Raw genomic sequence first — 26167 nt, forward strand, 5'->3', positions numbered from 1 at the left:
CCTGAGGGCGGGGATGGATCCGCAAGTTTAGGGTGGTCCTCCCGGTGGGCGCTAGGCAGGTGGGGACGGAGGAAGTCACCGGCGGCGAGCTCCGCGGCGGACGGTGGTTCGGGAGCAAAAGGGGCTTCGGGCTACGGTGGTCCTTGGTCGAGGCTGAGGCGCTGGGCAGCTCCGCAAGACTATGGGGAGACGGGTGGTGGTGTTGGATGGGCGGGGGAGGGTCCGGTTGCGATGCACTGCACTGGATTGAGGCGGCGACCGAACTGGCCGGAGACGGGGAAGAAAGCTTCCCGACGTCGATTGCTGGGTGTTGGGGGCACTAGGGGATTAGAATGAGGTTGCCTGAGTGCTAGGTTGAGCTCGGGGTCCCCTTATATAGGCGTTCGAGGTCGGTCCCGCGGCGGCCGTGGATAGGATCGCCGGCGACCGCTGTTCTGTAGCTGCAGGACTACGTGGCGGCGACGTGTGCGTGCCGACGGGCTTGTGGATAGGCTCGGGCTGTTCCCAGGGGGCAGCTGGCGCGCGCGGGTGGCTTGGGCGGCGCCGTCCATGGCAGAGCCCGCTGCCGATGCCGGCGTGCCGCCAAGGGAGCCCTGACGGCGGCGCTGTAGGGCGCCAGGGAGGCTTGGAGGGTTCTGGCGAGTGGGCGAGGACCGGGCGTGGCTTTGCAGGCGAGCAAGAGCCGGGGGGGCGACGCGGCGACCCGTGCGCACGCACGTGCAAAACGCACGCTCTGGCCGCGCCCAGAGCACGCACGCCAGGTGCTCGACGAAAAGCCAGCGCGTGCTAGAGGGCTAGGGTGATGCTGGTAGTTAACAGGCCAGGGTTAGGGATAGCTAGGAGGTTAGTGGACATGCTGGATGGGTCAGGGGCTCAAGTCCATAATGCAAACTAGAAAACATGCCAAAACTGTTCCTGCACACAGGGTGTTCGACAGAATGCCATGGGCATCTAGGCAACTCTTGGGGTGGCCAAAATCTCCAGATCCTAGTCTCTTTAGGAGCTAAAGAAGGTGGTAAGATTAGTTTGGCAAAAACAGAAATTTGTTAGTGCAAGTTTTTGAGAAAACCAGTTTTGGGCAGAAACTAAAAGTTATCATTGCATGCACTAAAAATACTCCAATGGGTCCAATCTCCTGGACTTAAGGGTTTGGTAGGGAGGACTATAAGTAGGAAAAAGCTCATGGGCACCAGAGCAAAATAAATGAGGGTTGCAGTACAAATCACCAAACTGGACCAGAATGAAAATGAGGTTGATTCACTCAAATTATTCAAAGAACAACACTGGGTTATTGCATGAAGCTGAATTATAAGCATCTACTGACACCTCCAAACACTTGGAAGAATTTTTAAAAGAATATTTAAATAGGTTGTAGTGCAAAAATACCCACTGGACCAGATTTGAAAAGTTGATGTAGAGCTCAAAATCTCCAATAACCAAAAGATGATTTTGCATAAAAGTGATGTGGGAACATCACATGACATCCCCAAATTTTGGTGAAAATTTTAAATGCATTAATCAAATGGTTGCAGTGCAAAAGAGGCTCCAAATTTATGAAAGATCATTTTAAAAGAATAAAGCTCATGAAAAACAATTATGCAAATAAATCCACTGATAAAGAATTGTTTTTATAAAGAGGGCATACAAGTCCAATAATACTTTTGGAAAGTTTCCACTTGAGGTAAAAACCCACAATATTAAAGAGAAGAGGGGTTCTGAAATCAAAAGAGAAATCCAGAAAAATGAAAATTTAATTTCCTGGCAAAATTTTAATTAATAAAACAAGGTCAAATTTTTGGGGTGTTACAGACCATCTGGATCCTACGCCTCCCATGGATTGATAAACCTTAGGTCATCCACTTGAGGGAAATTTGCTACTGTCCTACAAACCTCTGCACTTGGAGGCCGAACAACGTCTACAAGAAGAAGGTTGTGCAGTAGACATCACTACGCCACGTTGCTGGCCCCCACGACCCACATGAACGGTTGCCGGAGGCAAGGAGGTCATGGGCCAGCTCCTCCATTGGACTAGTATACGCCACGTTGTCCTAATAGGTGTGCCCCACATGTCGGTTTCCCTGTTTTCCCAGCAAAATTCAAGTGTCAGTGCTCCGCGTTGCGCATTAGGCGCAGAACAGGTGGTTTTTATGCCCTGGTTCAAATGTGGTACGGTACCAAGTTGTTACCCTAGCCCCAAGTGTGGTGGTTTTGGGTACGGTACCACCGTTTTCCTTTTCAACTAGTGAAGCATAACACTTGATTAAGTAGTCGGATGGTGTGCTTATGTAGGTGTCTGACTGTTTGAAGGAATAATTGAGGTGTGCCTGGTCCGTGCCCGCATTTAGGGGTCCAACTTACCATGTTCCGGCAGTAGTAACTATACTAGTCCCTGCGTACTCCCTCTGTTTTCATTTATGCCACATTGTAGCTTTGCTCAAAGTCAAACTTTATAAACTTTGACAAAGTTTATAGACAGAAATAATAACATATACAATAACACATCAATACCATTAGATTCATTATTGATTATACTTTCACATCATATAGATTTGCTATTGTAAATGTTCATATTTTTCTATAAATTTGGTCAAATTTTATGAAGTTTGACTTTAGTCAAACCTAATATGCAGAGTAAATAAAAACGGAGGGAGTATCTTACTCCATGACCAAGACGGAAGGGAAAACGAGACAACTTATTGTTTGATTTGAGCCATTCAAGTATACTCATGTGGTGTTGCTTATTTCTCATTTCTCTCCAACCCTCTTCTCCATCAATCATGCATGCCGCCCTCCGGTCGGGTCGATCCTCCCGCATGCCTCATTTGAACATTCCGCCGAGTATCATTCGCATGTGGGCCTGGACCATGCTTGTATTTCCAATGTTGTAATTTGTCCCACATGCATACAGAAAAATGGTTCATTTAAAGTTTCACTTTGCCTCCACTACGTGTTTCTTCCCATCTTAGTTTTGACTCCCATTCGATTCATGCCCCGACACATCTTGACGAGATCGATTGATGTTGAGAGATCAAGTGCGTGTCGTGCAAGGAGATAAAGGTTTGGTGTGTTTATGAGATAGAAATGACCCGGGGGGTCTATTGGGATCGGAGGGAGTATATTGTACGTTCAAAAGCGAAACAAACGTACTGTACCCACCCTGGTCCTCTTTCAATCAATCTCCGGACCCCGAGATGAAACCGAGAGAGAACGAGTGGGTGCATGTGTGATACCTAAGGCGGATTCAAAATTTTGAACCGGTGATCATAACATCAGCAAATCATATACAAAGGGTATTCAATGTTTGTTTCGCTTCTGAACATACAATATAATTTTTATGTGTAGTCAAAGTATCTCTACTTTGATCAAACTTATAGAAAAAAGTATCAACATTCAACAACGCCCAAATCAATATTGTTAGATTTGTACGTACTCCTAGATTTGTATTCAAACAAAGATGGTTTCCAATTTGTTTTCAAACACATGAATGTGCTTGTTCTCGCACATGCTCTTCATGTTGGGGAATGTAGCATGCAATTACAAAAAGATTTCCTACGATCACGCAAGATCTATCTAGGAGATGCATAGCAACGAGAGGGGGAGAGTGTGTCTGCGTACCCTTGTAGACCGAAAGCGGGAGCGTTAGTTTAACGCGGTTGATGTAGTCAAACATCTTCATGATCCAACCGATCTTAGTACCGAACGTACGGCACCTTCGAGTTCAGCACATGTTCAGCTCGATGACGTCCCTCAAACTCTTGATCCAGCAGAGGGTCGAGGGAGAGTTTTGTCAGCAAGACGGTGTGGTGATGTGATCCGCGCAGGGCTTCACCTAAGCACTACGACGCTATGACCGGAGGAGTAAACTATCCAGGGGGGCACCACACACGGCTAAGAGAACAATTGATGTGCTTTGGGGTGCCCCTGCCCCCGTATATAAAGGAGGAGGGGAGGAGGCCGGCCACCAGGGGCGTGCCAAGGAGAGGGGAGTCCTACTAGGACTCCAGTCCTAGTAGGATTCGCCCCCCTTTTTTTCCTTTCTACCGGAGGGGGAAAAGGGGAAGGAGAGGGAGTAGGAGAAGGAAAGGGTGGTGGCGCCCCCTTCCCAATTCCAATTCGGCCTCCTCCCTTGTGGGGGGCGCACCATCCCCTTGTGGGCTGGTTAGCCTCCCTCCTATGGCCCATATGGCCCATATCTTTCCCCGGGGGGTTCCGGTAACCCCTCCGGTACTCCGTTATGTACCCGATACACTCCGGAACCCTTCCGGTGTCCGAATACTACCTTCCAATATATCAATATTTACCTCTCGACCATTTCGAGACTCCTCATCATGTCCGTGATCTCATCCGGAACTCCGAACAATCTTCGGTCACCAAAACAAATAACTCATAATACAAATCGTCATCGAACATTAAGCGTGCGGACCCTACGGGTTCGAGAACTATGTAGACATGACCGAGACACATCTCCGGTCAATAACCAATAGCGGAACCGAGATGCTCATATTGGTTCCTACATATTCTACGAAGATCTTTATCGGTCAAACCGCAATGACAACATACGTCATTCCCTTTTTTCATCGGTATGTTACTTGGCCGAGATTCGATTGTCGGTATCCTCATACCTAGTTCAATCTGTTTACCGGCAAGTCTCTTTACTCGTTCCATAATACACCATCCCGTGACTAACCATTTGTCACATTGCTTTCAAGGCTTATTATGATGTGCATTAACGAGAGGGCCCAGAGATACCTCTCCGATACTTGGAGTGACAAATCCTAATCTCGATCTATGCCAACCCAACAAACACCTTCAGAGATACCTGTAAAGCATCTTTATAATCACCCAGTTACGTTGTGACGTTTGATAGCACACAAGGTATTCCTCCGGTATCCAGGAGTTGCATAATCTCATAGTTAAAGGAATATGTATGTGACACGAAGAAAGCAATAGCAATAAAACTTAGCGATCATTATGCTAAGCTAATGCATGGGTCTTGTCCATGACATCATTCTGCTAATGATGTGATCCCGTTCATCAAATGACAACACATGTCTATGGTTAGGAAACTTAACCATCTTTGATTAACGAGCTAGTCTAGTAGAGGCTTACTAGAGACACGGTTTTTTGTCTATGTATCCAAACATGTATCAAGTTTCCGGTTAATACAATTCTAGCATGAATGATAAACATTTATCATGATATAAGGAAATATAAAATAACAACTTTATTATTGCCTCTAGGGCATATTTCCTTCAGTCTCCCACTTGCACTAGAGTGAATAATCTAGTTCACATCGCCATGTGATTCAACACCAATAGTTCACATCTTTATGTGATTAACACCCATATTTCACATCGCCATGTGACCAACACCCAAAGGGTTTACTAGATTCAATAATCTAGTTCACATCTCTATGTGATTAACACCCAAAGAGTACTAAGGTGTGATCATGTTTTGCTTGTGAGAGAAGTTTAGTCAATGGGTCGGTCACAATCAGATCCGTGTGTATTTTGCAAATGTCTATGTCTACAATGCTCTGCATGGAGCTACTCTAGCTAATAGCTCCCACTTTCAATATGTATCCAGATTGAGACTCAGAGTCATCTGGATCAGTGTAAAAGCTTGCATCGACGTAACCCTTTAGGACGAACTCTTTGTCACTTCCATAACCGAGAAACATTTCCTTAGTCCTATTTAGGTACCTAAGGATAATTTTGATCGATGTCCAGTGATCTACTCCTAGATCACTATTGTACCCCCTTGCCAAACTCATGGCAAGGTATACAATAGGTCTAGCACATAGCATGGCATACCTTATAGAACCTATGGCTGAGGCATAGGGAATGACTTTCATTATCTCTCTATCTACTGTCGTGGTCAGGTTTTGAGTCTTACTCAACTTCACACCTTACAATACAGGCTAGAATTCCTTCTTTGATTGATCCATTTTGAACTCCTTCAAAATCTTGTCAAGGTGTGTGCTTTGTAAAAGTCTTATTAAGCATCTCGATCTATCTCCATAGATCTTGATGCCCAATACATAAGTAGCTTTACTGAGGTCTTTTATTGAGAAAATCCTTTCAAACACTCCTTTATGCTTTCCAGAAAATTCTACATCATTTCCGATCAACAATATGCCATTCACATATACTTATCAGAAAGGCTTTAGTGCTCCCACTCACTTTCTTGTAAATACAGGCTTCACCGCAAGTTTGTATAAAACTATATGCTTTGATCAACTCATAAAAGCATATATTCCAACTCTGATATGCTTGCACCAGTTCCATAGATGGATCACTGGAGCTTGCACACTTTGTTAGCACCTTTAGGATCAACAAAACCTTTGGTTGCATGATACGTCTCCAATGTATCTATAATTTATGAAGTATTCATGCTGTTTTATTATTATTCTTGGATGTTGTACAATCATTTTATAGCAACTTTATATCATTTTTTGGGACTAACCTATTGATCCAGTGCCCAGTGCCAGTTGCTGTTTTTTGCTTGTTTTTTACATCGCAGGAAATAAATACCAAACAGAGTCCAAATGCAATGAAACTCCATGATGATTTTTTATGGGCCAGGAGACATCCTTTGGGCCAGAGCAGCACCTGAGGGGTGCCCCGAGGGGGGCACAACCCACCAGGGCGCGCCAGGGGTTGTGCCCACCTCGGTGGCCTCCCACACCCCCTCTTTGCACTATAAATTCCCAAATATTTTGAAACCCATCGGGGTTAACCTAGATCGGAAGTTCCGCTGCCGCAAGGCTCTGTATCCACTGAAAACCAATCTAGCTCTGTTCCGGCACCCTACCGGAGGGGGGGATCATCTCCGGTGGCCATCTTCATTATCCCGGCGGCCACCACGATGAGGAGGGAGTAGTCCACCCTCAGGGCTTAGGGTTTGTACCAGTAGATATGTTTTAATCTCTCTCGCTCTCGTGATCTATATCATGGGCTTTGTTAATAAAGTCGGATCTTATGATGTTTCTCCTCTCTATACTCTTGATGTGATGAATTAAGTCTTTACCCTTTGAAGTTTTGTCTTGTCGGATTGAATATTCAGAGATGAGAACACATGATGTATGTCTTGCAGTATGAATACTTGAGGTGAAAATTGGGGTATCATATTGATTTACTTAATGTATATTATGGCACTCAACTTGCGGATTCCCGAGGTGACATTGGGGTAATCTATGCATAGGGGTTGATGCACGTTTTTATTTTCTTTTCTCCGATATAAACTTTGGGGTCTCTCTGTAGTTCTTTGTGTGGATTGAGTGTTATGAATATGAATTTGCTTTGGTGTTATTTTAGTACGAACTCTTGATTAGATCAATCGGAAAGAATAGCTTGCGTTATTTTAGTACGAACTCTAGGATAGATCGATCGGAAAGAATAGCTTTGAGGTGGTTTCGTACCCTACAAACAATTTCTATCTTTTGTTCTCCGCTAATAGGAACTCGGGAGTGATTCTTTATTTCACTTTGAGGGATAATCATATGATCCAACCTTGTTGGCATTGTTGAGAGGTTGCACTAGCGAAAGTACGGACCCTAGGCCTCATTTTCAAGCATTGCAATACCATTTTTGTGCCCGTTTACTAATTGCTACTTTGCTGTTTTTATTTATTCAGATTATAAAAATATATTTCTACCATCAATATTACACTTTTATCACCATCTCTTCGCCGAACTAGTGCACTTATACAATTTGCCATTGTATTGGGTGTGTTGGGGACACAAGAGATTTCTTGTATTTGGTTGCAGGGTCATTTGAGGGAGACCATCTTCATCCTATACCTCTCACGGATTGATAAACCTTAGGTCATCCACTTGAGGGAAAATTGCTACTGTCCTACAAAACTCTGCGCTTGGAGGCCCAACACGTGTCTACAAGAATAAAGTTGCGTAGTAGACATCAAGCTCTTTTCTGGCGCCGTTGCCGAGGAGGTGAGTGCTTGAAGGTATATCTTTAGATCTTGCAATTGAATCTTTTAGTTTCTTGTTTATCACTAGTTTGGTCTATAAAAGAAAACTACATAAAAAATGGAAGTTAGGTTGCATCATATCATTGATCATCTTTATAATATCCTTCTTGAAAATGATGGTTCGGAAAATTGTGCTCAATTGTTAGAAGAAGAATTCAATAAAATGCTTGGCACAAAATATTTGAATGAAGAGAATGATTGCAATGTTGTTAGTATGAATTCTTTGAATATCCGAAATGCTAATGATGATTGCACAAGTCATGACAAAAATGTTTCTTATGAGCATGTCACTTTTTGCGGAGTGAATTGGGAGTGCAATTGCACACCAAAATGTGAAGATAGATTTTGTAAGAAGAATAAATATTTAGAAACGAAAAAGTTGCAAGAGAGGCTAGATGACTGTGCTGAAAGGTTTAATTTTTTTCGCCATCCTTGTGAACTCTGCAATGAACATGGTCATTTAAATCTCCAATGCAAATTCTTTCATGATCAAATCGTGTCCAAAAATTGTGATAACTTGATTACGCTTGAGCATCATAAAGAGCTTAGTCTTCTTTTGGGGTATGAAGAAATGAAAAGTATAACAAAGGGTATTCCAAAATTTAATCTCGAGAGATTTCTTGATTTTGATCTAGAGGAAATTTATATGTTTTGTGCATTAAATTGCATTGAGAATCCTTGTATTGCCAACTATCTAATGTCAAGAAAACAAATAGAATATGAAGAGAGTACTAATGAAAGGGAAAATATTTCCCAATATCCTCCTAGTGTTTATTATGATGAATCAGGTAACGAGGAGGAGCTTCCTATCCAAGCAATCTCATCAATAAGAAGCTTGAAAAGATCAATTAAACCCATGCATGATGTGGTGAAGAAGAAATAATAGAGGTAAAAAGGTATCTCTCCCAAATAATGTTGCTCCTATTATTGTTGTGCCTCATGAAAATGAATCAAAAATAATTGTGGAAGATGATACACTTGATGATGATTTTGTTATGCCTATTGCTTGTTGTGATGATTATGATTGGGAAGATAATGATACTTCTTATAATATTGGAAATCTTTTTGGCACCAACTTAGGAAATTATGATGATAGCAATTGTTATACCGTTGGTGCCATTCATACTATTAATGATGAGAATGATTATGCTTATGATATTGTCGGCGTTCTGGGAACGGGGGTCACCAGACTTGCCTGCCTGCGGCCCACGGCGTGGCTCTGCGAGCGGGCCCGTATGGCCCATTTTCACCAGCAAGCACTCAAGACCCTCGCGAGGGGCCAAGCCTCGCGAGGCAGAGGACACAAGACCTCTTCGGGAGCGGCCTCATCAGGTTGGCTCGTGAGGGGCGGAGAGATCAAGGCAAGGCCAACCTCACGAGGTTCTCGTGACGTGAGCCATGACGATCAAGATCAGGCGGGCGCCAGCGCGCATAGTGTCCTTGTTTCCTCTTTGGTGCTAAGGAGGCAAGCGCAGGCGCGGAGTACCGAGGCATCAAGCAAAGGTTTCCATATCAGTGCAACGAGACCAAGACCAGCAGGACGGCAAGACGGAGGTCACCATGGAGCCCAAGGTGGCGTCACCACCGGAGTCTTTTGCAGGAAAAGACTGCTTTTGTCAGGATAAGCTGTACTAGCTATCCCCTTTCAAATTGGCCGTTGTTGGCTCCCTTCCCGCTCAATATTTGGGGAGCGGACCAGGGCATATATAAATAGGACTAGCCACAACAGTAGGGGGCATCGGATCCCCATCCACACACCCACCAAGCACAAGAACACCTCGCCTCAGGAGGCTGTTCTTCCCCTTGTACTGTTCATCCTCAGCCCAAGAGGCAATCCACCACCACCACACTAGAGTAGGGTATTACACCACAACGATGGCCCAAACCAGTATAAACCTTGTGTCCTCTGTGTTGCGAGTTCGTCGAGTTAGCCCTTGAGATCTTAGCGAAGCTAGGACGTGGATCAGTAGGGGGAGATCTTCATGCGCACCCCAGTGTTTGAACCTCGAGGGTTTTGCCGGAACCTGTGATCCGACATTTGGCGCGCCAGGTAGGGGTGCGCCGAAGCTTTCCTTCCGTCGATCCGCGCTCCGCTGCCACCGCGCTCCGCCCTCATGGCATGCGTCTCGCTCCCGGCTCTGACGGCTGACACCGACGACGGGGCCAGGGGGCTCCGAGCCCTGGCCCCCGCCTTACGGCAGGTGCAGTGGCCGCCCAAGTTCAAGCCGGAGATGCCGCCGTGCTACGACGGCACGGCGGACCCGTCAGCTTTCCTGCTGGCATACGAGGAGGCCGTCCTCAAGGCCGGGGGCGACGACAAGGCCATGGCCAACTGGCTTCCCATGGCCCTCACTGGCGCGTCGCGTGCCTAGCTGCTCAACGTCCCCGGATCCATGGTGGCGTCTTGGGAGGAGCTCCGCGGCCTCTTCACTTCGCGCTACGCGGCACCGGCGCAGCACGCGGTAGCGGTCCTACTGGGCGGCTCTCAAGCGTCGCCTTCAGATCGCCATATCAAGCCATTCCTTCGTCAGATCAGTGCTGCTTCCAAGCGTTCGGGGGCTCCGCCGGGCTGGGCTGCGCCCGAGGCCGACCTCACCTTCGACTCAGAAGACCACCCTGTCACCACCGCCAGCTCGGGTATGCTCCCGATGCTTTGCATGCCCACTATTTGCAACGTGACCGTCACCATGACCCTCATCGACGGCGGCGCCGGCCTCAACGTGCTCTCCGTGGAGGCCTTTAGCCTTCTTCATGTGCCGCTCAGGCGGCTCAGCCTCAGCAAGCCTTTCTCAGGAGTTGGCGGCGGCACCGCCCACTCCCTGGGGCAGATCCGCCTCCCTTTCACCTTCGGCACACACGACAACTACCGCACCGAGCTGGTCGACTTTGAGATCGCCCGCATCAGCCTCCCTTACAATGCCATCCTCAGGTACCCAGCTCTGGCCCAGTTCATGGCAGCGACCCATCCGGCCTACAACCTCATGAAGATGCCGGGGAGCAAGGGTGTCCTCACCATCAAGGGGGACGCCAAGGAGGACCTGGCGGCGCTCAAGCTTGCCCACAAGACCGACGCAGCGGCTCAGCCCGCCGGCGCGGGCGCCTCCGAGGACAAGGAAGCCGCACCAACCAAGAAGAAACAACTGTTCACCCAAGACAAGGCAGAAACCAAGCAGGTACCGGTCGATGAGGACGGGTCCTCGGGAGCCACCTTTACCATAGGTGCCGACATTGACCCGAGCCAAGAGGAAGAGTTGGTGAAGTTCTTGCGCGCAAATAAGGAGATATTCGCGTGGGAGCCCAAGCAACTGGTGGGGGTCCCGAGAGAGGTGATTCAACATCACTTAAGGGTGTGCCCCAATGTACGCCCTGTGAAGCAGCGAGTGAGACGAAAGTCCACGGAGAAGCAAGCCTTCATCGTCCAAGAAACCCGCAAGTTAGAGGCGGCGGGTGCCATTCGCGAGGTTCGATACCCTAAATGGCGGACAAACCCCGTCGTTGTGCCGAAGAAAGGCGGGAAGGAGCGAATGTGCGTCGACTTCACCAACCACAACAAGGCCTGCCCCCAAGATCCGTTTCCGCTCCCACGCGTCGACCAGATCATCGACTCCACCGCCGAGTGCGACCTGCTGTGCTTCCTGGATGTGTTCTCGGGGTATCACCAGATCAAGATGGCGCTAGAAGATGTAGAAAAGACAGCCTTCCTGACCCCGTGTGGAGTGTACTGCTACACTTGCATGCCTTTCGGACTGCATAACGCGGGCACGACCTTTCAGCGGTTGATGCACATCGCCTTAGGGCAGCAGCTCGGGAGAAACGCGGAGGCCTACATCGATGACATCGTGGTGAAGTCTCGGGAGGCGAGAACCTTGATCCAAGATCTGGAGGAGACTTTCGCGAGCCTGCGCCAGGTGAACTTGCGACTTAACCCAGAGAAGTGCGTGTTTGGCGTCCCTTCCGGCAAGCTGCTGGGTTTCCTCGTATCCCACAGAGGGATCGAGGCGAACCCGGAAAAGATTAAGGCCATTGAAGACATGAGCCCACCGCAGACCCTGAAGGAAATGCAGAAGCTGGCTGGTCGGGTGACTGCGTTGGGGTGCTTCATCTCCAAGCTGGGGGAGCGCGCCCTACCCTTCTTCAAGCTGATGAAGAGGAAGGGCCCGTTCGAGTGGACACCGGAGGCCGACCGAGCTTTTCAAGACCTCAAGAGATACCTGACCAGCCCTCCAGTGATGGTAGCGCCACGACCTCTCGAGCCCCTAGTGCTTTATCTTGCCGCCACCCCGTACTTAGCCAGCACGACTCTGGTGGCGGTTCGGGAAGAGCACCAAGCCAAAGGCGCGTCGCGACGAGCTACGCCACCAGCCGAGATGACGCAAGACTAGGAAGGTGCCGCAAGAGCCATAGCAGCAACAACGGAAGACCAAGCTCGGCAGGACGCCGTCGCCGAAGTCCCGACAAGCGCTCAGGCGTCGGGGGTTCCAGTACGTCAGGAGATGCCCCAACCTCCGCAAGACACAAGCCTCACCAACACACCAGCTCTCGTCGAGCACCCGGTGTATTTCGTCAGCACGGTGTTACGGGACGCAAGGGCATGATATCCCATGCCTCAGAAGCTCTTACTCGCGCTCTTAGTGGCCTCGCGTAAGTTGCGGCACTACTTCCAAGGTCACCCCATCAAGGGCGTCTCAGCCTACCCATTGGAGAGAGTGCTCATGAGCCCCAACTCTGCTGGAAGGGTCGCTGAGTGGAACATCGAGCTGCAGGCATTCCAGTTGGAGTTCAGCACTACCAGGGTCATCAAGGGAGCCGCACTCGCTGATTTCGTGGTGGAATGGATGGATGCCCCGACACTTGAAGTAGGCGAGGACCAGTCCACCTCGCTGGGAAGTGAGGCGCCTGACGGCTGGGTCATGTATTTCGATGGCGCCTTCGCGCACTAGGGAGCGGGGGCTGGAGCGGTGCTCATCTCACCCACTCAGGAGAAGCTCTACTACGCTATGCAGCTCTGCTTCCAGCAGGGCGAGAAGGTCTCCAACAACATCGCAGAATACGAAGGCCTCATAGCTGGCCTGAAAGCTGCGGCAGCTCTGGGGGTGAAGCGCCTCACCGTTAGGGGTGACTCGCAACTTCTCGTCAATTTCTCCAACAAGGCGTACGAGCCGAAGGACGAGCACATGGAGGCATAACTCGCGGAGGTGCGCAAGATGGAGAAGCAGTTCCTGGGCCTGGAGTTGCAGCACGTGCCATGTGGCACCAACAAGGAAGCTGACGACATCGCCAAGAGGGCGTCCAAGTGGCAGCCCCAAGAGCCGGGCGTCTTCGAGGAGCGGCTCTTCAAGCAGTCAGCGAAACCACCACTTTCAAGGACAGCTCAGCCACGGGAGGAACTCCCGCAGCCGCCTGCCACAGGAGCCCCAGCCTGTGGCCCAACTTCGGGAGCACGCCTACTCTTGGCGCTCGAGCCCCAGGAGGGATGCTGGACCAAGGAATTCAAGGAATACTTGATGCAAGGGACACTGCCGGAGAAGGAGGAGGACGGGGAGCGCGTGGCCCGGCAAGCCACGGCATACTGCATTCGGGACGTTGAGTTATACAAGAAGCGACCAAATGACGTTTCACTGCGTTGCATCTCCAGAGACCAGGGGAAGGAGTTGCTATCGGACATACACGGTGGGGACTGCGGGCACCACTCGTCATCGCAAACCCTCATCGGCAAGGCATTCCGCAGCGGATTCTACTGGCCCACGGTGCTCAATGATGCAGCCGAGTTGGTGAAGTCCTGTGAAGCCTGCCAGTTCCACGCCAAGCAGATCCATCAACTGGCTCAGGGCCTCCAGACCATCCCACTCACATGGCCGTTCGTGGTCTGGGGGCTGGATATCTTGGGCCTGTTCCCTCGAGCGCCAGGGGGCTACCGCTACCTCTACGTCACCATCGACAAGTTCACCAAGTGGGCGGAGGTGGAAGCCGTAAGCACCATCCCAGCTGGCTCCGCGGTCAAGTTCATCAAGGGTCTCGTGAGCCGTTTCGGGGTCCCCAACCGCATCATCACTGAAAACGGCTCGCAGTTCACTAGTAATCTCTTCAAAACATACTGTGCTAACCTTGGAACGCAGATCTGCTATGCTTCGGTGGCGCACCCCAGGAGCAATGGTCAGGCCAAACGCGCCAACGCGGAGGTCCTGAGGGGCCTCAAGACCAGGACTTTCAAGAAGAAGCTCGAGGCCTTCAGCAGGGGTTGGTACGATGAGCTCCAGTCTGTGCTGTGGTCCACCCGCACCACCACCACCAAGCCGACGGGCGAGACCCCGTTCTTCCTCGTCTACGGAGCAGAAGCGGTCCTCCCTCACGAGGTCAAGCATCGCTCCGCACGGGTCCTGGCGTTCGATGAAACGCAGCAGGACGCCACACGGGGGATGGATCTCGTGCTGGGGGAGGAACGCCGCCGCGAAGCCGCACTGCGGGCGGCAAGGTATCAGCAGGCACTGCGGCGATACCACTGCCGCAACATCCGCTCCAGGATGCTCGAAGCGGGCGACCCCGTCCTGAGGCGGGTCCTCTCCAGGGAAGGGCTGCATAAGCTCTCGCCCATGTAGGAGGGCCCGTTCAAGGTTGTCCATGTCTCCAGGCCTGGCGCCGCGCGCCTGGAGACACAGGACGGGGTACCCATCCAGAACGCCTGGAACGTCCAGCACCTCCGGAAGTTCTACCCATGAAGAAAGGCCCAGTGCCTGTGAAGATCGCCGCCTGTGACACTCTCACGTAATAACGAATGGGCCGTACACGCCCCGGAGTCTCAGGAGTGCCGCCCTCGGGCCTCGGGGGCTCCCTCCCACGTCCAAGTGGCAGCACTTAGCTCCGCGCTGGTGAGAAGACTTGAAGACTAGACTAGGTGCCTTACGCGGATTTTCATTTGCTTTCCGTAGTTGGCTCGCCCTCTTTCTTGTGAAATTTGCTTCCGGAGTTCTTTGCTGATTTGGTGCTGTCGCCTTTTATCGCTGTTTCTGGCTCCAGTTTGACCTGCACTCTCTCTCGCACACCTCGCGAGGGGGCTAGGCAGGCGCCCTCGCGAGCATTTTTCCTTTCTCCCTTTGTCTTTTGACTTTTTTCCGTGAGGCATCCTCGTTCGAGCCCACAAGCTGGCGCACTTCTCCTAATTCGTGCCCCTTGGGTATCGCGATAGAAAACGCTGGGTCAAGGCTCGGGTGAACGATAAGCCTTCTAGCGACGCTCCTAATGAGTTTTTTGCAGTTCCCTAGCACCCGCCAAGTCAAGGAAGGCCTTCACAGGCACCAGGAAGCAAGTCCTTCGCGAAGAGGAGGCTACCCCGAACGTGCCAAGCTAAGTTGCCTCTACGCAAAATAACGACACAACACGGAGATAGCAAGCATATCATAATGATTGAGAAATCATAGTTCGATACACGCCCCTCTGGGGCCCATACTGGTTTCTTTTTGATGCAGGAAGAAAAGGAAGAACAAAACAAAAGCGGCGCCAGCCCTTACAGCGGGCCATGGGGGCAAGCTCTTGGCGTCGTCCTGAGCTCAGCCAGACCCTTCCTCACGCTTCATGGAGGCGCGGCGACGAGACGACCCGCTGCCACCTTCGAAGTGGGCGCGGCGGCTGGTCATAGCCACCACTGCTGGAGCTGTCGCCGAGGGAAGAGCCACCATAGCTGGACGAGACGCGGTCGGTGATACGTATCCGTCGTATCTACTTTTCCAAACACTTTTGCCCTCGTTTTGGACTCTAACTTGCATGATTTGAATGGAACTAACCCGGACTGGCGCTGTTTTCAGCAGACTTTCCATGGTGTTATTTATGTGCAGAAACAAAAGTTCTCGGAATAATCTGAAACTCCACGGAACATATTTTTGGAAAAGATTAAAAATACTGGAAGAAGAATCCACGTCAAGGGGCCTCCACCTGTCCACAAGGGTGGAGGGCGCGCCTGCTCCCTGGGCGCGCCCCCTGCCTCGTGGGCCCCCTGTTGCTCCACCGACCTCAACTCCAACTCCATATATTCGTGTTCGGGGAGAAAAAATCAGGGAGAAGGATTCATCGCGTTTTACGATACGGAGCCACCGCCAAGCCCTAAAACCTCTCGGGAGGGCTGATCTGGAGTCCGTTCGGGGCTCCGGAGAGGGGAATCCGTCGCCATCGTCATCATCAACCATCTTCCATCACCAATTTCATGATGCTCACCGCCGTGCGTGAGTAATTCCATCGTAGGCTTGCTGGACGGTGATGGGTTGGATGAGATTTATCATGTAATCGAGTTAGTTTTGTTAGGGTTTGATCCCTAGTATCCACTATGTTCTGAGATTGATGTTGCTATGACTTTGCTATGTTTAATGCTTGTCACTAGGGCCCGAGTGCCATGATTTCAGATCTGAATCTATTATGTTTTCATGAATATATGTGAGTTCTTGATCCTATCTTGCAAGTCTATAGTCATCTACTATGTGTTATGATCCCGCAACCCCGAAGTGACAATAATCGGGACCACTCCCGGTGATGACCGTAGTTTGAGGAGTTCATGTATTCACTATGTGTTAATGCTTTGGTCTGGTACTCTATTAAAAGGTGGCCTTAATATCCCTTAGTTTCCGTTAGGACACCGCTGCCACGGGAGGGTAGGATAAAAGATGTCATGCAAGTTCTTTTCCATAAGCATGTATGACTATATTCGGAATACATGCCTACATTATATTGATGAATTGGAGCTAGTTCTGTGTCACCCTATGTTATGACTGTTACATGATGAACCACATCCGGCATAATTCTCCATCACCGATCCAATGCCTATGAGCTTTTCACATATTGTTTTTCGCTTATTTACTTTTTCGTTGCTACTGTTACAATCACTACAAAACCCAAAAATATTACGTTTTCTACCATTACCGTTACTTCCATATTACTTTGCTACTAAATACTTTGCTGCAGATACTAAGTTATCCAGGTGTGGTTGAACTGACAACTCAACTGCTAATACTTGAGAATATTCTTTGGCTCCCCTTGTGTCGAATCAATAAATTTGGGTTGAACACTCTACCCTCGAAAACTGTTGCGATCCCCTATACCTGTGGGTTATCAAGACTATTTTCTAGCGCCATTGCCGGGGACTCAAGCTCTATTGTTTGAGTCACTTGGGATTTATATCTGCTGGTCACTATGAAGTACTTGAAAGACGCAAAAACAAAAATTTATCCCTCAACTACGAGGGGAGGTAAGGAACTGCCATCTAGCTCTGCACTTGATTCACCTTCTGTTTTGATCAAGCTTGCGACACCTAAACCTGGTTCTACTATTAATTCTGATATGTCGCATATTATTGATGATGCCACTTCTGCTATGCATGATACTTATGATGAAACTACTTCTATGCTTGATACTACTGTGCCACTTGGTGAATTTCTTGATGAACAACTTGCTAGGGTTAGAGAGAATGAAATTATTGAAACTGATAATATTGAAGATAGTGATGGCGAAGACTCTCCCCCTAATAAATATGAATTACCTGTTGTTCCTGAGGGTTATGTTATGGATGAAGAAGCAGCTAGAGCTATTTTAGCTTGCAATGATAGATATGATCTTAAGAAGTTATTAGCTAAATGGAAGCAGCAATCTCTTAATTCTAGAATGAAACCTGACCCTGATTTTGCTACTTCACCTATCTGTGTTACTGATAAGGATTATGAATTCTCTGTTGATCCTGATATAATTACTTTGGTTGAGTCTGATCCTTTCTATGGTTATGAATCTGAAACTGTTGTGGCACATCTTACTAAATTAAATGATATAGCCACCCTATTCACTAATGATGAGAGAACTCGCTACTTTTATATCCTTAAAATATTTCCGTTCTCATTAAAGGGTGATGCTAAGATATGGTTTAATTCTCTTGATCCTGGTTGTGTGCGTAGTCCCCAGGATATGATTTATTACTTCTCTGCTAAATATTTCCCTGCTCATAAGAAACAAGTTGCTTTAAGGGATATATATAATTTTGTGCAAACTGAAGAAGAGAGTCTCCCACAAGCTTGGGGGAGGATTCTCCAATTACTTAATGCTTTGCCTAATCATCCTCTCAAGAAAAATGAAATACTTGATATCTTTTATAATGGACTAACCGATGCTTCCAGAGATTACCTGGATAGTTGTGATGGTTCTGTTTTCAGGGAAAGAACACCGGATGAAGCTAAAATTCTATTGAATAATATGTTGAAAAATGAAAATAATTGGACACTTCCTGAGCCAACTCCTGAGCCTATTCCTAAACTAACTCCGAAGAAAAGGGGTGTTCTATTTCTCAGTCCTGAAGATATGCAAGAGGCAAAGCAATCAATGAAAGAAAAAGGTATTAAAGCTGAAGATGTTAAGAATTTACCTCCTATTGAAGAAATACATGGTCTTAATTTACCGCTTGTTGAAGAAACATATGATCTTAATCCATCACCTATTGAAGAAACTCATGGTCTTGATAACCCGACACAGGTAGTAAAGGTAAATTCTCTATAGATATGATAAAGCTGAAATCCCCCCTACTAAGTTTGCTAGCCAATGTTTGGATGAGTTTGATAACTTTATGGTTAGGCAAGAAGATTTTAATGCTTATTTTGGTAGACAATTAAAACAAAATGCTTATATGATTGAACACTTGGGTGATTATATGTCTAGAGTTAAAGGTGAACTTAAACTCATTAGTAAACATGCTTCTATGGTTACCACTCAGGTAGAACAAGTACTTAAAGCTCAAAATGATTTGCTCAATGAATTAAATAGTAAGAATAATGATTATGCTGTTAGAGTGGCTACTAGAACTGGTAAAATGACTCAGGAACCTTTGTATCCTGAAGGCCACCCTAAGAGAATTGAGCAAGATTCTCAGAGAAATAATATAGATGCACCTAGTCCTTCTAATAAGAAGAAAAAGAAAAATGATAGGACTTTGCATGCTTCTAGTGAACCTATTGCTGAACCACCTGAGAATCCAAATGATATTTCTATTTCCGATGCTGAAACACAATCTGGTAATGAACATGAACCTAATGGAAATGTTAATCATAATGTTCATGATGATGCGCAACCTAGTAATGATAATGATGTAGAAATTGAACCTGCTGTTGATCTTGATAACCCACAATCAAAGAATCAACGTTATGATAAGAGAGACTTTGTTGCTAGGAAGCACAGTAAAGAAAGGGAGCCATGGGTTCAGAAACCCATGCCTTTTCCTCCGAAACCATCCAAGAAAAGGATGACGAGGATTTTGAGCGCTTTGCTGAAATGATTAGACCTATCTTTTTGCGTATGCGATTAACTGATATGCTCAAAATGAATCCTTATGCTAAGTATATGAAGGATATTGTTACTAATAAGAGAAAGATACCGAAAGCTGAAATTTCCACCATGCTTGCTAATTATACTTTTAAGGGTGGAATACCAAAGAAACTAGGAGATCTAGGAGTACCCACTATACCATGCTCCATTAAAAGAAATTATGTTAAAACTGCTTTATGTGATCTTGGAGCCGGTGTTACTGTTATGCCTCTCTCTTTATATCGTAGACTTGACTTGAATAAGTTGACACCCACTGAAATATCTTTGCAAATGGCTGATAAATCAACTGCTATACCTGTCGGTATTTGTGAGGATGTGCCTGTTGTGGTTGCAAACGTTACTATTTTAACGGGACTTTGTTATTCTTGATATTCCCGAGGACGATAGTATGTCTATTATTCTTGGAAGACCCTTTTTGAATACTGCAGGGGCTGTTATTGATTGCAACAAAGGCAATGTCACTTTTCATGTTAATGGTAATGAGCACACGGTACACTTTCCGAGGAAACAACCTCAAATCCACAATATCAATTCTATTGGAAAAATTCCATCAATTATTTTTGGAGGTTTTGAATTTCCTCTTCCTACTGTCAAGAAGAAATATCATATTCTTATTATTGGGGATGTGCATATCCCCGTTGAGGTAACATAGTGTTATTCCAAATTTCTCCGGTTCCATGTTATTCGGAATGAGTTTGTTAACAAGACCTGATCAACCTTGCTAGTGGATTCCTTTTGATGAGCATGAGATGGATGAAATTAGAAAGCACAACCTTCTATACCCTCTCTTTACTTTCTGTTATTTAGTTTAAATAAAGCAAAAATAGTATTTTCCTATCTGTTTTCTGAATTATCCGTGCAATATAAAAAATACCTCGAAAATAAAAGTTCTCCAAATGCCCTGCCAATTTAATATGATTTTTTGTGGAATATTTGAGAATATCTGGCACTGAGAACACATCAGCGGGAGCAAGCACCTGGCCACGAGGGTCCTGGGCGCGCCCCTGCCTCGTGGGCCCATGGTGGCTCCCCTCCACTTATTCCTGCACCCACACACTTCTTCTTCCTCCCAAAAAAATCACCATCCAGCTCAAGCACGAGTTCTAGCTCATTTTGCTGCGATTTTCGATCTCCTTGCTCAAAGCACTTCTCACAAAACTGCTTGGGGGATTGTTCCTTGGTATGTGACTCCTCCATTGGTCCAATTAATTTTTGTTCTAGTGCTTTATTCATTGCAAATTTGTGCTGCCTAGGTGACCATGTTCTTGAGCTTGCATGTCAAATTTATATGGTTCTAAGTAGTTTCAATGCATGATATCGGCTTTAGGCACTTGTAGGAGTAGTTGCTATCAATTTTGTTGAGCTTGGTTCACTTTTATTTGAAGTTACTAAAAATTTCAGAATTTTTCAGAAAATAACGAAGAGATTTTTGAGGGGCTTATCGAGCCGAAGCTCGAAGGAAAAGCAAGGTGAAGAAGCAGAGAGGCCCAAATATAATTTGCCTCGCACCACGGAGGTTCGGCCGTGTGAATGGCCTTCCAATGATTTCTTGAGAGCAGCCGGGATTTAGGATGATTTTTATGAATTGGCTGAGAATGCAGGCCTCACCGACTTCCTCCGTGATCAACGCGAACAGTATCTCTTACTCACCAATACTTTTGCGCAAAACTTCTACTATTATCCTAAGGAATCACCTCCTTCAGTAGAGTTTCATTTATATGATATGGTTAAAAAGATATCACTAGATGAATTTTGCAAGGTTTGCAAAATACCTTTCGAGGGTAGTTTAGAGGAACCACATCATAAAGATGTGGATGGGTTTATTGACACTATTACTGTAGGGGAAACTAGGAAGGTTTCCGATGCAAGAATCACTAGCATAGATTTTCCTGTTTTATGCTACTTTGCAATATTTGCTAGTCGTTGCTTAATTGGTCGCGGAAACTGTGGAAACCTTAGTGTTCCTGATATTATGATTTTGTTCCATGGTTTATTTTGTGATAACTCTGTTAGTATGGCGGTATTATTGCTAAACGGTTAAGTCTGAACCGTACAAAGGGCCCCATCTTTGGAGGTATTTACGCTTCACACCTTACTACACACTATAACATACCTATTAGGCACTATGAAAAAGAAGAAAAATTGCTGCCCACTGTTTATTTAGATTATAAGAGTATGGTAGCGCATGATTTTATTGTTAAGAATAGGGAAGGGGCGCTTAAATACAAATTGTTCTTTGATAAACATCACCCTGAGACTATTACCTTGCCTGCTCCTTCCTTGTTTGATTTATCTGCAGGTCCGTATCTCGTTCCGCTGGCGGCCATTCACGCCTACCGGAACCCTACATCAGCCACAAAGCCGGAGCCGGAACCACAATTTGATCCTCCACAACAATCTACTTACCAGTGGGATCCGGAGATGATTGCCAACCAGTGGCAATCAGAGTCTTCTTCATCTCAGTACCACCCCGGTTACAACTATGGATATCCGCCAGGCCATCCGTGGCAATAAACCAACTTAGGCCAAAAGCCTAAGCTTGGGGGAGTACGTATTTCTCACCGACATTACATTCATGTTCACACAATCATTGCTAGTTGTCGGTGCTCATGCTCTTTCATTGTACTATCTATGCTAGTTTATTTTCCTTTTCTTGCTTTCTTCTTGTGTGTTTGTTAAATCTTAAGAAAAAAAATTAGTAATAGCTTTAGCTAGTTTACTTTGCTTGCTGTAGTAGTAATAATTAAAAAGAAAACCCAAAAAGATTTCCCGTTCTTCTTTTGCTTGTTGGGAGCTTTCCCGTGTAAATAGTTTTATTTCTTTTCTTTTCTTCGGGGGTCGATAGGAGAAGACCATAATTAAATTGTTGAAGTGGCTCTTATATGCATTATTGTTGATTTAACCAAGAGCCCATATTGCCTTGTCTTCTCCTGTAGTAGTAATAGTAAATTTGTATGTGCCAAACTCTAAACCTTCAAATGAAATTCTGTTTTGTATGCTCGAATAGCTCATGTATCAACTGGGGCTGTCCGTATCTTCCATGCTAGGCGGGCTATTCTCAAGAGGAGTGGACTCCGCTCCTCACTCACGAGAAAATGACTGGTCTCCGGGATGCCCAGTCCCATGCTTTATGCAAATCAAATCAAAATAATTGCAAACAAAACTCCCCCTGGGACTGTTGTTAGTTGGAGGCACTCGTTGTTTCGAGCAAGCCATGGATTGATGCTTGTTGGTGGAGGGGGAGTAAAAACTTTACCATTCTGTTTGGGAACCGCCTATAATGTGTGTAGCATGGAAGATATCGCCATCTCTTGGTTGTTATGTTGACAATGAAAGTATGCCGCTCAAAATATTATTTATCTCTATTTCAAAACCGAGCTCTGGCACCTCTACAAATCCCTGCTTACCGTTACCGTTACCGTTACTTCCATATTACTTTTGCTACTGTTACTGTTACTTCCATATTACTTTGCTACTAAATACTTTGCTGCAGATACTAAGTTATCCAGGTGTGGTAGAATTGACAACTCAACTGCTAATACTTGAGAATATTCTTTGGCTCCCCTTGTGTCGAATCAATAAATTTGGGTTGAATACTCTACCCACGAAAACTGTTGCGATCCCCTATACTTGTGGGTTATCAGTTGGCACCAAGGGCGGGTTCGTGCTACCTCTTGAGCACTGCGTTGGTTTTCCCTTGAAGAGGAAAGGGTGATGCAGCAAAGTAGCGTAATTATTTCCCTCAGTTTTTGAGAACCAAGGTATCAATCCAGTAGGAGGCCACGCACGAGTCCCTCCCACCTACACAAACAAATAAATCCTCGCAACCAACGCAATAAAGGGGTTGTCAATCCCTTCACGGTCACTTACGAGAGTGAGATCTGATAGATATGATAAGATAATTTTTTTGGTATTTTTATGATAAAGATGCAAAGTAAAATAAAAGGCAATAAAAAAACTAAGTGTTGGAAGATTAATATGATGGCAAATAGACCCCGGGGCCATAGGTTTCACTAGTGGCTTCTCTCGAGAGCATAAGTATTTACGATGGGTGAACAAATTACTGTTGAGCAATTGACAGAATTGAGCATAGTTATGAGAATATCTAGGTATGATCATGTATATAGGCATCACGTCTGATACAAGTGGACCGACTCCTGCCTGCATCTACTACTATTATTCCACACATCGACCGCTATCCAGCATGCATCTAGAGTATTAAGTTCATAAGAACAGAGTAATGCTTTAAGCAAGATGACATGATGTAGAGGGATAAACTCATGCAATATGATATAAACCCCATCTTGTTATCCTCGATGGCAACAATACAATACGTGCCTTGCTTCCCCTATTGTCACTGGGAAAGGACACCGCAAGATTGAACCCAAAGCTAAGCACTTCACCCATTGCAAGAAAGATCAATCTAGTAGGCCAAACCAAACTGATAATTCGAAGAGACTTGCAAAGATAACCAATCATACATAAAAGAATTCAGAGAAGATTCAAATATTGTTCATAGATAAACTTGATCATAAACCCACAATTCATCGGTCTCAACAAACACACCGCAAAAGAAGATTACATCGAATAGATCTCCACGAGAGAGGGGGAGAACATTGTATTGAGATCCAAAAAGAGAGAAGAATCCATCTAGCTAATAACTATCGACCCGAAGGTCTGAGCTAAACTACTCACACATCATCGGAGAGGCTATGGTGTTGATGTAGAAGCCCTCCATGATCGATGCCCCCTCCGGCGGAGCTCTGGAATAGGCCCCAAGATGGGATCGCACAAGTACAGAAGGTTGCGGTGGTGGAATTAGGTTTTTGGCTCCGTATCTGGTAGTTTGGGGGTACGTAGGTATATATAGGAGGAAGGAGTACGTCGGTGGAGCAACAGGGGGCCCACGAGGGTGGAGAGCGTGCCTGGGGGGGTAGGCGCGCCCACCTACCTCGTGCCCTCCTGGTTGATGTCTTGACGTAGGGTCCAAGTCCTCTGGATCACATTCGTTCCGAAAACACGTTCCCAAAGGTTTCATTCCGTTTGGACTCCATTTGATATTCTTTTTCTGCGAAACTCTGAAATAGGCAAAAAAGCAGAAATTCTGGGCTGGGCCTCCGGTTAATAGGTTAGTCCCAAAAATAATATAAAAGTGTATAATAAAGCCCAATAATGTCCAAAACAGAATATAATATAGCATGGAACAATAAAAAATTATAGATACGTTGGAGATGTATCAAGCATCCCCAAGCTTAATTCCTGCTCGTCCTCGAGTAGGTAATTGATAAAAACATACTTTTTGATGTGGAATGCTACTTGGCATAATTTCAATATAATTCTTCTTATTGTGGCATGAATGTTCAGATTTGATATGATTCAAGATAAAAGTTTAATGTTGACATAAAAACAATAATACTTCTAGCATACTAACTAAGCAATTATGTCTTATCAAAATAACATAGCCAAAGCAAGTTATCCCTACAAAATCATATAGACTGGCTATGCTCCATCTTCCCCACACAAAATATTCATATCATGTACGACCCCGGTTTTAGCCAAGCAATTGGTTCATACTTTTAACGCGCTTCAGCCTTTTCAACTCTTACGCAATACATGAGCGCAAGCCATGGATATAGCTCTATGGTGGAATAAGGTATAATGGTAGGGGTTATGTGCGAAGACAAAAAAGGAGAAAATCTCACATCAACGAGGCTAATCAACAGGCTATGGAGATGCCCATCAATTGATGTTAATGCGAGGAGTAGGGATTGCCATGGAACGGATGCACTAGAGCTATAAGTGTATGAAAGCTCAAAAAGAAACTAAGTGGGTGTGCATCCAACTTGCTTGCTCACGAAGACCTCGGGCATTTGAGGAAGCCCGTCATTGGAATACACAAGCCAAGTTCTATAATGAAATTTCCCACTAGTATATGAAAGTGACAAAATGAGAGACTCTCTATTATGAAGATCAAGGTGCTACTTTGAAGCACAAGTGTGGTAAAAGGATAGTAACATTGTCCCTTCTCTCTTTTTCTCTCTTTTTTTATTTGGGCCTTTTCTCTTTTTTATGGCCTTTTTTTCGTCCAGAGCCTCATCCCGACTTGTGGGGGAATCATAGTCTCCATCATCCTTTCCTCACTTGGGACAATGCTCTAATAATGATGATCATCACACTTTTATTTACTTACAACTCATGAATTACAACTCAATACTTAGAACAAAATATGACTCTATATGAATGCCTCCGGCGGTGTATCGGGATATGCAATGAATCAAGAGTGACATGTATGAAAGAATTATGAATGGTGGCTTTGCCACAAATACTATGTCAACTACATGATCATGCAAAGCAATATGACAATATTGGAGCGTGTCATGATGAAACAGTGGAAAGTTGCATGGCAATATATCTCGGAATGGCTATGGAAATGCCATAATAGGTAGGTATGCTGGCTGTTTTGAGGAAGATATAAGGAGGTTTATGTGTGATAGAGCGTATCATATCACGGGGTTTGGATGCACCGGCGAGGTTTGCACCAACTCTCATGGTGAGAAAGGGCAATGCGCGGTACCGAAGAGGCTAGAAAATTGCGGAAAGTAAGTGTGCGTATAATACATGGACTCATATTAGTCATAAAGAACTCATATACTTATTGCAAACATTTATTAGCCCTCGAAGCAAAGTACTACTACGCATGCTCCAAGGGGAAGGGTTGGTAGGAGTTAACCATCGCGCGATCCCGACCGCCACACAAAGGAAGACAATCAACAAATACTTCATGCTCCGACTTCGTTACATAACGGTTCACCATACGTGGATGCTACGGGAATCA

This window comes from Aegilops tauschii, chromosome 2 (genome assembly GCF_002575655.3).
Source record: "Aegilops tauschii subsp. strangulata cultivar AL8/78 chromosome 2, Aet v6.0, whole genome shotgun sequence".
NCBI classification, from domain to species: Eukaryota; Viridiplantae; Streptophyta; class Magnoliopsida; order Poales; family Poaceae; genus Aegilops; species Aegilops tauschii.